General features: G+C 44.5%; 1 protein-coding gene and 1 long non-coding RNA gene across 3 annotated transcripts in view; one reads left to right on the top strand and one right to left on the bottom strand.

Moving 5' to 3' along the window:
* Nucleotides 1-337, top strand: part of EPS8L2 (EPS8 like 2) — a 258012-nt gene extending 257675 nt beyond the window's left edge. The window contains exon 24 of the transcript XR_008845306.1: nt 118-337. The gene's annotated coding sequence lies outside the window, so the exon portion shown is untranslated. The remainder of the gene's footprint in view (nt 1-117) is intronic.
* LOC130276951 (uncharacterized) overlaps nt 1-12192 on the bottom strand; it is a 40636-nt gene that overhangs the window by 10444 nt on the left and 18000 nt on the right. The window contains exon 1 of one of the 2 annotated variants that reach the window (XR_008845307.1): nt 5514-5612. The exons of the other annotated variant lie outside the window; for it this stretch is intronic. This is a non-coding gene — a long non-coding RNA (uncharacterized LOC130276951). Of the gene's footprint in view, nt 1-5513; nt 5613-12192 lie in introns of those variants that run through there. 2 annotated transcript variants of the gene reach the window in all.

The following is a 12192-nucleotide window of genomic DNA, read 5'->3' on the forward strand; positions in this document are numbered from 1 at the left end:
GTGAGTGTATTCCAGGTATATATTGTATGTGATGATATCAGAAAGCTGTATATTTTCTCTTGGAAAGGGGTTGAGTATCGTTTCCTTTGTCCCGTTTGACACTTTTTTTCTATTTAGATCTTTACCAGCCTTCAATCATTCCTATTTCCAGATGAATATTTCTCTAAAGAAAAAGTGTGGCAAACGATATTTCCTGACATTTTATATGAAAATTTGATTTATTTGAAAATGTCATAATACACTAAAGAACGCTCTCAAGTTCTAAGTATTTTTTAGCATTTGAGACGTCTCAGGAAACACTAAGGGGGAGATTTATCAAAACCTGTGCAGATAAAAAGTTGCCTAAGTGCCCATAGCAACCAATCAGATCGCTTCTTTCATTTTGCAGAGGCCTTGTCAAAAATGAAAGAAGCAATCTGATTGGTTGCTATGGGCAACTAGGCAACTTTTCATCTGCACAGGTTTTGATAAATTTCCTCCTAACTTACTATTTAAAATTTGGATTAAGTTTAAAGGGGTAGTCCAGTGGTGAAAAACGTATCCTCTATCCTAAGGATAGGGAATAAGTTTCAGATCGTGGGGGGTCCGACCGCTGGGGCCACCCGCGATCTCCTGTACAGGGCCCAGGCTCGCTGGCCAGATAGCACGTGTTGGCCACAGCACGAATCGGTGGCCGACACACCCCCTCAATACAACTCTATGGCAGAGCCGGAGATTGCCGAAGGCAGCGCTCCGGCTCTGCCATAGAGTTGTATTGAGGAGGCGTGTCAGCCGCCGCTTCGTGCGGTGGTCAACACGCCCCCTTCCTGCGGGCTGTTGGGGCCCCGTAGAGGAGATCGAGGGGGCCCCAGCGGTCGGACCCCCCGCAATCTCAAACTTATCCCCTATGCTTAGGATAGGGGATATGTTTTTCACCACTGGATATCTCCTTTAATAGATGTTTTCTCCCATCCTGTCTACCGCATTACAATGAATATTAATAAGAGGACAAGTTTTCATCTCTACGTGTGCATATGGGCTGTTATGTAGATATTTCTATTAGTGTAAGGCCATGTTCACATTGCGTAAAATTTATTTTACATGCATTTTTTCATCCATAATCAGTGAAACAACTTATGGAAAAATATAAGATTGTGCAAGTTTTTTCGGCAATTCCACACAAAAATGCCTGCATATAATTAAAATACATCGGCAAATGTTACGCAGTGTGAACCCAGCCTCAGAGGGCCTTTGCCTTCCAAGTAAGCACACAAAGGCATGACAATGCAAATGACATCCACAAGATACACATCGAGAGAGACATATAAAGGCAGTAAGTACAGAGCAGGACATTTCTGCAACAAATCTACTGTGAGTGTGAACTCAGCCGTACAGTATATAAAAACATCAAAGAGATTCAGCTTTACTACCATAACTGACAAGTTCTGACTCCAGGGGACTTTGTAGCCATTACATGGTTATCCTTTCATCTCAGTGGCCGATGTGTAAATTTCTGGTCAGACCTCAGTTTTACTCTAGATTTAGCATTAACACCAAGAAATGTAGAGCCAAAATGTATGCCAGGCAGTCGGATACATCCCCCATCACCCAAGGCTGCTTGGTTTACAGGTTTCCCTGTTATGGAAAAGCATAATAAACTACATTTTTCAACATAGTGATAAAAAATTGTATATGGACACATACGGCCCAAATATGCCAAAAGGACACTCTTTTGGTGCAGCAGTAAGTTTCCAGTCTGTTTCTTTGGTGCTGGACACACACAAGGATAGTAAATAGCAGGGGGAAGCAGGTTATCACAGGAATGGGTGGTGGTGTTGGCATGCTCTGGGACTGACTGCCTTCTTATCAGCACTCCGGCTTAGCATTCAGAAAGCTGTCAAACATCCATGTCAACCAAATGGCTTGCAGTGTCACACAGAGGCCTTCTCCAAGTCTATATCTGTTTTTGTTCATTTGTAATAATATGCTGTAACTGTTCCATTATATACCACTTGTACATTGTAAAGTGCAATAATGAATAAAAATGTAAAATGTCACATGTTTAGTGCATCGTTACTATACAATAATACACTATATGGACAAAGTATTAAGATACCTACACATTACACCAACAGAAGATTTTAGGAGATTCCATTCTAAATTCATAGCCGTTAATATGGAATCCTTCCCCCTGTGCAGGTATAACTCCTATCGCTCTTCTGGGAAGACTTTTAGAAGATTTTGAAGTGTATCTGTTCTAGTTCATCCCGAAGGTGTTCAGTGGGGTTGAGATCAGGACTCTGTGTGCCAAGTTTAGTTCTTCTACACCAAACTTACCCAACCATGCTTTAAAGGAGTACTGTGGTGCAGGAACACTTATCCCCTATCCAAAGTCCATCTGGACTGATTCAGCGGTACCGTAAGCATTTCCAGCCACCCCTTGCAGGTGGATCCAGGTCCGGAGGCAGCCACACTAAGGAATCGCTACTTTATGCTTCTATAGATGTTGAGCTCTGAGCCCAACATCTTCAGGTATGTGAGCATTTTGCCTAACTGCATGTACCCACCTTACTTTTGGTAACGCCTTACATATTCCTGCTTAGTCATTGAATAGGGATACATGGAGGGGGCATGTTGACCGCCGCTTCATGGTTTGGAACAGGGCCGAAGCCAAACTGTTCCCACAAAATTGTGCAAAGAATTGTCCAAAATGTCTTGGTATGCTGAAGCATTTAGATCTCCCTTCACTAGAACAAAGGGGCCTATGCCAATCCCTAAAAAAAACAAGCCTATAGCATTATCTCTCCTCCGCCAAACTTTACAGCTGGCACAATGCAATCAGGTGGGTAACACCGCAATCTGATGCCAGAGAGTGTGGTTCATCGCTCCACCTACCTGTCTTCACTTAGTCCAGAGTATAAACTTTTCAATAAAAACCACTCACAGCTGATGGTAAAAGATCTAATAGGGAAGACATTTCATCTGTGGCTCATATTACAGTACCATGCGGATTCAGTGAGCTCTTTAGACTGACCTATTATTTCACAAATAAGTAATAATACATTTAGATCTTATATAGCATATCAACAGTAGAAACAGTACCACGTGAAAGGGCCATAGATGCAAACAACAAATACCCTATTTTTCGCCGTATAAGACGCACTTTTTCTTCCCCAAAACTGGGGGGAAAAAGTCGGTGCGTCTTATACGGCGAATACACCCCTATCGCGGCGGTCCCTGCGGCCATCAACGGCCGGGACCCGCGGCTAATACAGGACATCACCGATCGCAGTGATGCCCTGTATTAACCCTTCAGACGCGGCGATCAAAGATGACCGCTGCGTCTGAAGGGAAAGTGACACTAACCCGGCTGTTCAGTCGGGCTGTTCGGGACCGCCGCGATTTCACCACGGCGGTCCCGAACAGCCCGACTGAATAGCCGGGTTAGTGCTTACAGGACACCGGGGGGGGACCTTACCTGCCTCCTCGGTGTCTTCTCCGTTCAGGGATCCCCTGTATGGCCGGCGCTCTCCTTCCTCGTCATCACGTCGTTGCATACGTGCGTCGGCGTGCGTAACGACGTGATGGCGGCGACGGAGAGCGAGGATACCCGGCCGGCAGCAGAGACGTTCCAGAGCGACGGGGACACGGCGACAGCGAGGGAGCGACATCCAGGGCAGCAGTGACCGGTCCGGAGCGGCGGGGACACGTGAGTATTACCTCCTCCTGCAGTGGTCTTCAATCTGCGGACCTCCAGATGTTGCAAAACTACAACTCCCAGCATGCCCGGACAGCCAACGGCTGTCCGGGCATGCTGGGAGTTGTAGTTTTGCAACATCTGGAGGTCCGCAGGTTGAAGACCACTATTGGGTTCAAAATCTTTATTTTTTTAGATTTTGCCCCTAAAAATTGGGTGCGTCTTATACGCCGGTGCGTCCTATAGGACGAAAAATACGGTAAATAATTCTACCGCTGTACAAATCACTATCAGACCACACATAGAATACTGTGTACAGTACTGGGCACCAGTGTACAAGAAAGATATAGTGGAGCTGGAGAGGGTTCAAAGACGGGCAACCAGAGTAATATGGGGAATGGGAGGACTACAGTACCCAGAAAGATTATCAATTGGGGTTATTAAGTTTACAAAAAAGACAGTTTAGGGGTGACCTAATAATTATGGATAAATTTATCAGAAAGATCTCCTCCATGATCCATTTTTCACCCAGGACTACCTCTATAACAAGGGGGCATCCTCTTGATCTAGAGTAAAGAAGGTTTCTACTCCAGCACAGATGGGGGTTCTCTTCTGTAAGAGCAGAGAGACTATGGAATTCTCTGCCAGAGAAAGTGACCATGGTGAACGCAATAAAACTCAGAAGGGACCTAATTGCATTTCTGGAGAGTAATAACATTACAGGTTATGGATACTAGATTTATAGGGATAGAACATTGATCCAAGGCTACATTCACACTATGTGTGAGGCTGCGTTACATACGGACGTTGACATCGCAAGCACAAATTTTTCTCCCGCTATCTTCTTACGGCTGTCACACTACCAGGCACAAACGGTAGTGTGAAAGTAGCCTTATTCACATATTGGAGTCCGGAAGAAATCCCCGATATGGGGCAATTACCTTCCTCTGGATCAACACAGTAGGGACACAATAGGGATAAAGGTTCAACTTCATGGATTTTTTTTTTTAACCTTATGAACTATGTTACTGAAAATTAGGTGACACTTTGGCATTATGTACAAAGAACAACAAAGATGTGGTCTCAAATGGCAGGAGGTGCTCAACCCCAAATGCAGTTGTACATATATACTGGGGGAGCAGATCCTGCCCTTGTGGTCTGTTGCTAAGGGCGATCCCCAGCATAAAAATGCATACAATGGAGGATGCCTGCAGCGGACTACAAGTGCCACAATAGAATCCTACACCAGATAGACGATGTGGATGTGTAACAATTAGAATAATACAGTACAAGAATCTAGGTGCACTACTGTTGTAGAGGTAAACAATGACACTTCTAGCACAGTAGTGCACCTAAATTCTTGTATTGCATTACGTACAAAGTAAAGATATACATTTTGTGGCATGGAGGAAGAAAAGTGACAATGGATTCACATAGGTTCATTAAAATCAATAAATGTGAATTCAAGTAGAGAAGAAAAACGACATGGTTGCACATCCACAACATGCACCTTGATCTAAGGCTTCTCAGCTAAATGTATTAAACTAACAGGTCATGAGTGTACTTTATGATCATGAAGTGCAAGCCCGCTAGCCACGTCACGGCCACCTGTAAGTAGCGGGTCCCTAACATCCCTAGCATAAAATGGCGCCGCACTGAGCGGCTACCACCACCGCCGCAACACCTGTGCCCACAGGGGGAACGACCCACTGGCAAAGCAGCCCCAATGCCACTCGAACCAGTCCCTGGGCTGCGCCTCCCCACAGACACAGTGCCACAGCACCATAGACACCGCATAGCGCAGCACCAGAGTGAACAGGTGTAAAAGCTCACTTACCATGTGCTCCCAGTCAAAGACTGGCGCGGCCCAGGGTCAGGTGGCCGTGACGTGGCTAGCGGGCTTGCACTTCATGATCATGAAGTACACTAACAACCTGTTAGTTTAATAAATGTTGCTGAAAAAATAAAACAACAATCCTGACTATAAAATGTAAGCCGACGGAGTGTGACATCATGAGGGGGCGGAGCTGTGACGTCACGACACTCCGGTCCTTGTATCGTGAGTCATCAGGCACAGCAATCTTTGCTCCAATGCTTATTAAATAAAACTAATGTCAAAAACATTCACCGAGAGACAATTATGAACCTGATCTCCAAAGTGAAATATTGTGGTATAATTAGGCTTCTATAGTTATGTAGTAAATTTACCACGCAGAGGCATTGTCATTTTATATAGCAATGACTTTATTATCACACACAATGGTCCAGATATATCAATCTGTCAGAGACAAAACCAGTGGGATTTGCCCATAACAACCAAGCCAATTTAAATAAAAAGTAATAATAATGAAAACAGAGTAGACACTCTGCAGGAAAATAACAGTGGAGGGGGCACAGTGTTACACCAGTACTATGCCCCACTCATGCTTGCACTCAGTTGAGGGTCTTAGAGATTGGACCCCTCTGATCCTAAAGTCATACATACATTTAAAGTGATGACATACCTTAAAGGGGTACTCCGCCCCTAGACATCTTATCCCCTCTCCTTTGGATAGGGGATAAGATGTCTAGGGGCAGAGTACCCCTTCAAGGTAAAAAGCAGGAAGGGTAGTCTGAGGTGGAGGAGGGGGGCTGTCTGTGTGTGTGTGTTGGGGGGGGGGGAATGAAGGGGGAAGGCAAACCAGTTTATAGAGGGGGAAATACTATGGGCCTGTCTCTTAAAAAGGGAGGTGGGCAGGAAGACCAGTTTGTAGGGGAAAGATGGGTGCACCTTTGGTGATGGTGGGTTGTGTGGTACAGGGCAGATGTTGTTGCCCTAGGGGCAGATGGTATTAACCCCTTTTGTTTGTGATGCCAGGGCGTGGTTTAGCCTTAACCACCCGAAGGTATAACGCTGGATCCTGGGCTAGGCACGGGGGGCAATGAAGACACCGACACCAAGTTACGGATAACGGTAGCTTTACTGAGGGTAGAGAGTTTTTACAGTCTGTGCAGTACAGCTAGGGCCCAAAGAGGTGATCAGTGACACAGAGACCTTGCAGGTTTGCTGGGACTTGTAGTAGACAGGAGAATTTAGTGCAGGCCATGCTGGATGGACTTTAGCTTACTTTGCACTTGAATTGTGGCTGCAGGACTTAACTTGTAGCTGCAGGACTTGACTTAAGGCCTCCTATGTTCTGCACACACACACTAAGACGACTTGACTGCACTAGACCTCAGGAACAAGAGAAAGAAGCTCCACCCATGGTTGATATAGGGGATACTAGCAGGGAGCCTATAGGTTACCTTTGGAGTCAGCTGGTCATTGGTAACAATCACATGGTACATTTATTAACCCCTTAACGACAATGGACGTAAATGTACGTCATGGTGACGTGGTACTTAACGCACCATGACGTACATTTACGCACCGACATGATCGCGAGCACCGGAGCGGTGCTTTCGTCATGCGCGGCAGGTCCCGGCTGCAGGGACCCGCCGGTAATGGCGGACATCCGTGATCGCGTGGATGTCCGCCATTAACCCTTCCGATGCCGTGATCAATACAGATCACGGCATCTGCGGCATTGCGGTACTTTGAACGGATGATCGGATCGCCCGCGGCGCTGCCACGGGGATCCGATCATCCAGCATGGCGGCCCTTCACCTTGCTCCGGCCGTCTCCCGGGGTCTTCTGCTCTGGTCTGAGATCAAGCAGACCAGAGCAGAAGATCACCGATAATACTGAGCAGTGCTGTGTCCTATGCATAGCACTGAACAGTATTGGCAATCAACTGATTGCAATGAATAGTCCCCTATGGGGACATAAAAAGTGTTAAAAAAAAGTAAAAAAAATGTAAAATAAAAAAGTGAAAAAATTTGAAAAATCCCCTCCCCCAATAAAAAAGTAAAACATCCGTTTTTCCCATTTTACCCCCCAAAAAGCGTAAAAAAAATAATTAATACACATATTTCGTATCGCCACATGCGTAAAAGTCTGAACTATTAAAATATATTGTTAATCATCCTGTACGGTAAACGGCGTAAACGTAAAAAAATAAAAAAGTCCAAAATTGATGCTTTTTTGTCACATTTTATTCCCCAAAAAATTCATAAAAAATTAGTAAAAAGTAAAACCTAAGCATAAATGATACTGACAAAACTACAGATCATGGCGCAAAAAATGAGCCCTTATACCGCCCCATATACGGAAAAATGAGAAAGTTATAGGTGGTCAAAATCGGGCAATTTCAAATATACTAATTTTGTTAAAATGGTTTGAGTTTTTTTTAAGCGGTACAATTATAGAAAAGCATATAACATGGGTATCATTTTAATCATATTGACCCACAGAATAAAGAAAACATGTCATTTTTACTGGAAAGTGTACAGCGTGAAAACAAAACCTTCCAAAATTTGATAAATTGTGGTTTTCTTTTCAATTTTCCCACATAAATAATATTTGTTTGGTTGCACCGTACATTTTATGGTAAAATAAGTGATGTAATTACAAAGTACAATTGGTGATGCTAAAAACAAGCCCTCATATGGGTCTGTGGATGGAAATATAAGAGAGTTATGATTTTTAGAAGGCGAGGAGGAAAAAACGAAAATGCAAATAGAAAATTGGTCTGGTCCTTAACGACGCAGGACGTATATTTACATCCTCCGCCGGCTCCCGCGATATGCCGCGGGATCACGCGGTGTCCCCGCGTCATATCGGGTCGGTCCCGGCAGCTATCAAGGGGTCCCGGCTAATACAGGACATCACCGATCGCGGTGATGCCCTGTATTAACCCTTCAGACATGGCGATCAAAGTTGACCGCCGCGTCTGAAGCGAAAGTATCCCGGCTGCTCAGTCGGGCTGTTCGGGACCGACGCAGTGAAATTGCGGCATCCCGAACAGCTTACAGGACACCGGGAGGGCCCTTACCTGCCTCCTCGGGGTCCGATCGACGAATGACTGCTCCGTGCCTGAGATCCAGGCAGGAGCAGTCAAGCGCCGATAACACTGATCACATGCGTGTTAATACACGCCAGTGATCTGTGCAAGAGATCAGTGTGTGCAGTGTTATAGGTCCCTATGGGACCTATAACACTGCAAAAAAAAGCTAAAAAAAAGTGTTAATAAAGGTCATTTAATCCCTTCCCTAATAAAAGTTTGAATCACCCCCCTTTTCCCATAAAAAAAAATAAAACAGTGTAAATAAAAAATAAATAAACATATGTGGTATCGCCGCGTGCGTAAATGTCCGAACTATAAAAATATATCATTAATTAAACCGCACGGTAAATGGCGTACGCGCAAAAAAAATTCCAAAGTCCAAAAAAGCGTATTTTTGGTCACTTTTTATACCATTAAAAAATGTATAAAAAGTGATCAAAAAGTCAGATCAAAACAAAAATTGTACCGATAAAAACTTCAGATCACGGCGCAAAAAATTAGCCCTCATACCGCCCTGTATGTGGAAAAATAAAAAAAATTATAGGGGTCAGAAGAGGACATTTTTAAACGTATACATTTTCCTGCATGTAGTTATGATTTTTTTTCAGAAGTCTGACAAAATCAAACCTATATAAGTAGGGTATCATTTTAACCGTATGGACCTATAGAATAAAGATAATGTGTCATTTTTACCGAAATATGCACTGCGTAGAAACGGAAGCCCCCAAAAGTTACAAAATGGCGTTTTTTCTTAGATTTTGTCGCACAATTATTTATTTTTCCGTTCCGCCGTGAATTTTTGGGTAAAATTAGTAATGTGACTGCAAAGTAGAAATGGTGACACAAAAAATAAGCCATAATATGGATTTTTAGGTGGAAAATTGAAAGGGTTATGATTTTTAAAAGGTAAGGAGGAAAAAACGAAAGTGCAAAAACTGAAAAACCCTGAGTCCTTAAAGGGAACCAATCATCAGATTTTACCCTATATAATGCTTGGCAAAGCGTTATATAGGGTAAAATTATTGTCCTCACCATCCCCGGGGGAAGCTCCTGCCTCCAGGGATGGTGAAGATATGAAGTTATAAACTAGTCACCGCCGCCGCCATAAGTAGTCACCTGGGCGGGGAGCTCTTCTCATCTACTCCCGTTCTTCGGCCGGGAGCGACACCCCCTCCGCTTGATTGATGGGCTGCGTCATCGCTCTGCTGCGTCTGTTCAGTGAGCGGAACAATGACGCGGCCCATCAATCAAGCGGAGGGGGCGTCGCTGCCGGCCGAAGAACGGGAGTAGATGAGAAGAGCTCCCCGCCCAGGTGACTACTTACGGCGGCGGTGACTAGTTTATAACTTCATATCTTCACCATCCCTGGGGGCAGGAGCATCCCCCGGGAATGGTGAAAATAAAGATTTTACCCTATATAACGCTTTGCCAAGCATTATATAGGGTAAAATCTGATGATTGGTTCCCTTTAAGGGGTTAAGGCCAAAATGGGCCTGGTCCTTAAGAGGTTAAGCACATAAAATTACCAGGATAGATGAATATATGATAGTGTATGGAAACTTTGCATATCTATAGAATCTGTTCTTCAGCTTTAAAAAAAAAAAAAAAAAAAATCACTTTTATGGTGGCCCAGAGAGTCAAGGAGGTGTGGTAGAGGGTCCGCTATACTCCCAGACTGTAACCTCTATCTGATGTAAAGTCCCACCCACTGCTTCTTTGGTTAACACCAGGGCTTGCTTGCCAGCGACGTGCTGACATCCTGTGCATGCGACGTGAATGGGGATTGGGGTTCACAAGCTGCAAGTCTGAAATCAAAGCTGTCAGACTGCTCATCCATCACAATCCCCATTCACAGCAAAGCATAGGGGATGCATGGGTCAAAGAAGGTGCGGAGAAGTGTTGTGGCCTTGTAGCACAGCGCACCCTAGCCACACCTCTTTGACACTTAATGAACCCCTACAAAAATAGTTTTTGTTTAGCAAAATAAAGGATTAAACAACACTTAGGAAGATATGTAAAGTATCGAACATCTTTTTTGGCTATGCTAGCAATTTCATATGCATAAAACGCACTTTAAACAATTTTAATTACCAATTAAGTGCCATAACAGAAACCTTATAGAAAAGATTTCTGCAATTATCTGGCACCCTTGGCCCCTCTATACAAACCCTTGGGTATGTTCTCGTGACAGAATGTCCGTTGGGAATTCCACATTAATATCTCACAGCAGAGAGCACTGTGGTCATGACATCATCAGAGGAAATGCATTTCTTTGTTGTATTTCTCTTTAGTATACAGTCCCTAAAAAGTACTGGAAGGATTAAGATTTTTTAATAGAAGTGATTTACAAATCTGTTTACTTTTCTGGAACCAATTGATTTAAAAAAAAAAAAGTTTTCCACGGGAGTACCCCTTTAATCTGTGGCGCTGTATCCGATTTTGTGACCGGACCTAAAACCGTAGTATACTACTGTATTAGGTCCGGTCACAAAACTGGATACAGGGCAAAAATGAGCCGACCGGAGTCACTGTTTGACTCCGGTCAGCTCATTAAAGTTAAAGGGTTTTGGTGTTGGCCCAGCTGAGGTACGGGAGCGCCCGGTTTTCCCATCCCCCAGCTGGATCTGGCAGCCGTTGGCTGCAATCGTGATGTGAATGCAGCCTAACAGACTTGATTGACAGGTCTTACCCTATTTGGGAAAGGAGGGAGCTGGCTGTGATCTGCCCAGATGTCTGTAATATATTCCCATATACCTATAATAGATGTAATATGTATATTAATAGGCATATTTTTTCTTTTCGCCAGGAGCATTTTCGGTCCCTGAGTAGCTGCGGCGAAATGGGACATTGTACCTGAAACCTTGCAGGTGCCTTTTGGCCCAGAGGCGAAGGGTTTGGTTAATTGGGGGGCCTCTCTCCTTTTGGTGAAGAGCTTGCGATGGACCGCATCTTCGTGCACGTTTTTTGGTGTGAACACTTTGCACCTTTTACCTGCACTTGGGTGACTTGAGAGCACATACCTCGGCTCTTAAAATAAAAAAAGTTTTTCTTTCTCCCCTTAACAACAATGGACGTAAATGTACATCATGGTACTTAAAGAGTAGCTCCCACCATCACTTTTTTCTTTTTTCTCTCCCTGCCTATTACCCATCTATCCCTAACCCCCTCCCTGCCTTTAATTTTTTTTTTACATATTAAAAATGCCTTTTTGTCTGCCTGGTAGTGTGCTCACTACCAGGCAGACTTCCCCAGCAGGCACCACGTCACTGATGCCTGCTGGGGCTGACACTTCCACCCGTAGTTCACCTATACAGGGTGCCTCCAGCTGTTTCCCCACTGCAACTCCCAGCTTGCCCTGACATCTATTAGCTGTCAGGGCATGCTGGGAGTTGTAGTGGGGAAACAACTAAAGGCATACTGTATAGGTGAACACCGTGATGGCCGCACATCCCACTCCTCGCCGCGCAGCCCGCAACCTCCCTGGCCCCGCTGCGCCGCACAACCCACTACCCTCCTCCCCTCCCCCCGCAAAAGCATTAGCATTCAGAACAGACACAACAGAGATAATTTTACCTGTCGCCGGGAGCCGGG

Source organism: Hyla sarda, chromosome 6 (genome assembly GCF_029499605.1).
Source record: "Hyla sarda isolate aHylSar1 chromosome 6, aHylSar1.hap1, whole genome shotgun sequence".
NCBI classification, from domain to species: domain Eukaryota; kingdom Metazoa; phylum Chordata; class Amphibia; order Anura; family Hylidae; genus Hyla; species Hyla sarda.